The 5,802-nt window shown below is 41.2% G+C and overlaps 1 non-coding gene across 1 annotated transcript; it reads right to left on the minus strand.

Moving 5' to 3' along the window:
• Window positions 1-1,681: 1,681 nt before the first annotated feature.
• LOC131232070 (small nucleolar RNA R71) lies at window positions 1,682-1,789 on the minus strand. Its single transcript, XR_009164674.1, has one exon. It is a non-coding gene; the product is annotated as a small nucleolar RNA R71 (small nucleolar RNA).
• Window positions 1,790-5,802: the final 4,013 nt, after the last annotated feature.

The raw sequence follows: 5,802 nt of genomic DNA on the forward strand, positions 1-5,802 counted from the left end.
TGTGTTCCTCTTTGATGGTGGAAGATGAGAAATGAATGGTTAGGATGGAGGTTTTTGGGATGGGAAGGTGGGCCACCAAAAATTACTTTCTCTCACATGGAAGAGCTTGGACGTGAGCTCATTTGGTTGCTTGGATTTTGTGAAGAGAAAGAGAGAGAGAGAGGGTAGTTGAAAGAGAAGTGATGGGAGATGGGTGATGGATGTGAGTGATGGATTGGTTGACTTTGTGTTTGCTTGACTTGTGGAGAAAGAAAGCATGGGTTGCTTTGTACTTGACATGAGGTGATTGATGAGATTGATTGATGGGATTGATTTGTCATATTGTAGAGATTCTCTTAGGATTACAAACACGCGGTGTTTCTTCGAAATAAACGCCGGCCCGCATCTTCCTGCCAGGGTATCGGATCGGTGCATAAGACGCGGCGTTGGAACCGCGGCGATGGTGCAGTCACAATGGTACAAGTCTCGAGTTGAGCCGACTCTGATATACAGGACATGACTCAGGATCACGCGCAACTGTTGATTATCTCATCTTCCAATTGGATAAGATAGGACTTTGATTCCAATTGTCTTTCCTAAATCAAGTAAGGTAGCATCTTGATAATTACAAGTGGATCCTTGGCACCCTAGTTTCCACCTTTAAATTCACAAATTTTAATAAACTTTATTTATAATTACTCTCCTTTATTCTAGATTTAGATTTAGATATTTTTCTAGTTCTAGTTCTAGTTATTTTAGAATACATACAAGTTTAGTCCTCGAGGATTCAACCTCGGTCTCACTGAGATTATTACTACATTGAGACCCAATACTTGGGGTTGTGAACAAGTTTTTAGCGCCATTGACGGGGACTATGTCTACATTTTTTTAAGATTCATTAGTTTTGGAATTAGGTTAAGATTGAGATTTATTTTTCTGTACATTTTTAGGTTAGGATTTTTTTTTTTTTTTTTTTGTAATTGTTTTTAGAAACTAACATTGTTTTCTATTTTATAGGATCCTAACATAGAAACCCTAATCGGTAACTTCTCTCCAATCTCTCTTATCTTTTTTAGATCTCTTATTTGTTTTATTTTATTGAGCTTTTTTTTTTTAAGTTAGTTGTTTAATTACTTGAGAGCTGAAAGTGTTTCATACCCAAGTGGGTTTGTGACAACGCTCGGCATCTCTTAAGTGAAGGAGGATTAGTCGAAGGGTTTCCTATCCATCACCGGATTAGACATCACTTGAGATCCTCCAAGTCAGTATAATTTATGGCTGCAAATCAACTTCAACCTCCAGTTGAGTATGTTCGGGATGAGAATGAGGTGCATCATGCACCCCCACCTCATACTCTACGAGATTATTTACAACCGGCGAGGGTGAGTACACCTTTCTGCATGATATTCCCATTGAATGCATGAACTGTGGATATTAAACTAGGGGTATTTCAACTCCTTCCTAACTTTCATGGACTAGAATCTAAAAGTCCATACTTGCATATGAAAGAGTTCGATGAGATTATATCTACATTGCATTTCCCAAACGTGTTTGAGGACACAGTTAGACTGAAGTTGTTTCCTTTCTCTTTGAAAGAGAAGGCTAAGTCGTGGTTACATTCCTTAAGACAACGGTCCATTGGCACATGGGCTGAGATGACAAGGGAGTTCCTTAAAAAGTTCTTCCCCTATCATAAAACAAATACCTTAAGGAAAGAAATCATGAATTTTGCTCAAAAAGAGGATGGGACCTTCTTCTAGTGTTGGGAGCGATTTAAGGATCTCATAAATTCATGTCCACAGCACGGCTACGAAACATAACGTATAACAAGCTTTTTTTTATGAGGGATTGACCTCATCCATGCGTGAATTTGTGGAGATGATGTGTAATGGGGAATTCATGAACAAGGAAGCCGATGATGCGTGGGATTATTTTGATAAACTTGTTGAGAACGCACAATCATGGGATATATCCTCAAGAATCACTACTTTTAAGCTTACTCGACCAAAGGAAAGGGGAGAAATTTATGTCTTAAAAGAGGAAGATGATATAAATGCAAGATTTTTCAAACTCACAAGAAAAGTTGAGGCCATAGAACTTAAGAAGGCAGAACCCGAAATGGTTGCGAAAGTTGTTTATGGTATTTGCTCTTGTAACATACATACAACCGAAAATTGTCCAACAATTCCTGCTTTTCAAGAGATATTGAATGAGCAATCGAATTCAATGAACAACTACTAAAGAGCTTTCAGTGGACCTACCTCAAATACATATAACTCAAGTTGGAGGAACCATCTAAATTTCAGTTGGAGGAATGGACAAACGGCTACTCCTCAAGGGATCCTTAACCAATTTCTCAATCAAAGGAAACTTCAAGAGGATCCGGTCTTAAAACATATACAAAACTAAGAGCTTTTTAATTAGGGTATGCTGCAAGCCTTTCAAGACCTTACAAAGGCCATACATGGGCTTGAACCAAAAAATTCGATTGGGGAGAAAGGGATCCTTCCGGCTTAGCTCTCCCCGACCCAAAATAGCAATATGAAATTAGTGACCTAAGCTCTTCAAATCAAATGGAGCAGACTAAGTCTATCATCACTCTTAGGAGAGGGAAGACAATTGACAAATCTATTTCGGTGAGGGTTGAAAAACCTAAGGACCCGAAAATAGATGAGAATGATAGACCTGACATTACTCCACATGGGTTAGAAACAGAACCTCAAAGTAAGCCAATTGCGCCATTCCCTCAACAGTTGATTGCACCAAAACCTCTATCTAATTCTTAGGCTATTCTGGAGGTGCTAAAACAAGTGAAGGTCAACATTCCTCTACTGGATGCCATTAAACAAATCCCTTCATATGCCAAATTTCTGAAGATCTATACACTACTAAAAGATGACAAAACATTCAAAAGAAAATTTTTCTGATAAAAAAAGTGAGTGCCATCCTCAAGCAAGATGTGCCACAAAAATATAAAGATCCTAGTATCTCAACTATTACTTGTATAATCGAGAATTACCAGATTGAGCATGCACTCCTTGACTTAGGAGCGATTGTTAATTTAATTACTTTCTCGATATACGAACAATTGAGTTTAGGTGAATTAAAACTCACCCAGATCACATTATAACTTGTCGATCGTTCAGTTCGTGTACCGAGAGGGATGATTGAGGATGTGTTAGTACAGGTTGATAAATTCTACTATCCAATAGACTTTATTATCCTGGACACTTAACCCATCGTAGATATGAGCACCCAAATTCCCGTCATTCTTGGTCACCCATTCCTTGCTATATTAAATGCAATCATTAATTGCAGGTATGAAATTATAAATTTATCATTTAGAAATATAACATTGGAGTTCAATATCTTTTTCAACATGAGCAAACAATCAGAGGATGTTAATGATATCTATGACATTAACTTGATAGATTCTTTCGTGGAAGATAGAGCACTTTTGACTTTATACTCTGACACTCTAGAAACTTGCTTAGCCCACTCCCCTAATTTAGATGATGACACGAATAAGGAGTGGATGTTATGCTTGATGATGTGCCGGTACTTGAAGTTAACCAGTGGAGGCCACAATTTGAAATCTTACCCCAAACCGATGTAGTACATCTACCGTCTAGCCTCAAGGCACTGAACCTTGACCTAAAACCCTTATCCGTTGATCTTAAATATGTCTATTTAGGTTAAGATGGGACATACCCGGTGCTGATTTCATCCCACCTTGAGAAAGAACAGGAGAGTGTGCTTATTTTCACTCTCATTGAGCATAAAGGAGCCCTTGGATGGTCGATTGTGGACCTCAAGGGAATTGACCCTTTGATTTGTACTCACCTCATTCATCTTGAGGATAATGCGAAAACCTCCCAACAACTACAACGTCGATTAAATCCAAACATAAAAGAGGTGGTTAAGGGAGAAGTACTTAAGTTATTGGATGTGGGTATCATTTACCCTATATCCGACAGTCAATGGGTGAGAAAATTCCCGATCGCCGAATCCGGCACCGACAACCTCCGTAGAACCCCATTTTCGGATCCCGGCACCCATTCACCAGGTTCCGATCCTGGAATACTATAAGGAGGATTTCAAGTCATCACCGATTCATAATGAGCATAACAAAAGCATAACCCACAAACAATAACCACAAGAACACCACCACAAAATCCACTAAGATCAAAAACTTTTGAGTACAATGCGATAGAAAAGGAAAATACAATGTGATAAAAGAAACAAAACTCTAGAAGCTCGTCTGCACGGTCCAACTACGGCGAGACTATGGTTGCGATTGCGTCTGGCGTCACCCGCACGCATCAATCGTGCATAAGCTTATGGAAAGCTTAGAGGGTGGTGTAAGTGTGTGCGCAATATAAACGTGCTCAAAATGCAAGGTCAGAGTGATGCGGAAACATGGTGATGAGCACATGAATGCAATTAACCGTACCAAGGCTATGCGGTGCAAGATATGAATGCTATCGGCCATACACGGCCATGCGATGCGAGATGCAACTCAAGCATGCCAATTCTCAACATGTATCAGTACAGCTTTTCATTCTGGATAATCACCGGGTTCAATACACTCCAAATGGCACTGTCGCTCTCCTAGCCGCAAGCCCAAATGAGCGTAAGAAACCTCACTATCCGCCGACCAATAGTTTGCCAATACCTATCCAGCACGTCGATAGCGGACCCATTCGCGAGCCTGGTCAAACTCGGCCTAGTATTGCCCCCTACCCTCGGGCGAGTAAGGCCACACTCCTTTCCAACCGACCACGACACGGTGGGAGACGCGGCCTCTGGTATTCGGCCCTCGTGCGCTCATATATCCACTCGGTCTCGACATTGGAGTCATCCTCTGGTACCATCGGGTTTAGGGATTTTCACCCAGGGACATCTATGGTGCCCGTATGCTAGAATCAAATATTTTCGGTCTCCAATCCTGCCATCCACGATGTATCTGTGGAGGCCATGGCCCTGATGTCGCTAGGGCATATAGTAACTATAATCACACAAATGCAAGTGCATGAGTCACATTATCAATCATGCAACAGTCTGTATGTACCATGCACTTATATGGGGCAACTCCGCCTATCAGGGAGCCCATAAACAGTCTGCCCAAAGGCATATGCTATGATCGGTCACTCCTCACGTCAGGCATACATATGATGCGAATGATCATGAACCATGGATCTATACTAAACATGCATATAGGGATGGGCTCTGCGTATCACAGAAATGGGCCTAGACGGCCTGCAGAGTATAAGTATGAACCTATCAGTGGCCTTAAGGAGTGTGACAATGCGGACATTTAACCAACATTGTCCTTACAATGTGGACGTCAAACCAACATTGTTCCCAAGGCTTAGCCCGCCATAAAGCACCATTACACAAACCATAGGAAATCACACATTGCAATGGACTAATATACATCTCATTGGGCCTCGACCCATAGTGCTCAGATACATCAAATGGGCCATCTCATATGGGCCTTATATAAGTCAAGTGGGCCGCATTAGTGGGCCTTATGTACATTGCAATGGGCCATAACCCATGAGCCTTTGAAAACTTCACAATGGGTCTCGTAACATGGCCCTTATATATATCAGAGTGGGCCTCGACATCGGGCCACCAATACGTCGAATGGGCCTAACCTCATGGGCCTTATATATATATCAAGGTGGGCCTCCCCAACGGCCAGAAATACATCAATATGGCTCCACCACATGGGCCTAGGGCCCATCATAATATTTATTTGAAATCCAACCTATTCATAAGGTCACTTGGACCTTGGGTAAGGCCCACTGAAATGTTCAT

The sequence above is a fragment of the Magnolia sinica genome, chromosome 17 (assembly GCF_029962835.1).
Source record: "Magnolia sinica isolate HGM2019 chromosome 17, MsV1, whole genome shotgun sequence".
Taxonomy (NCBI): domain Eukaryota; kingdom Viridiplantae; phylum Streptophyta; class Magnoliopsida; order Magnoliales; family Magnoliaceae; genus Magnolia; species Magnolia sinica.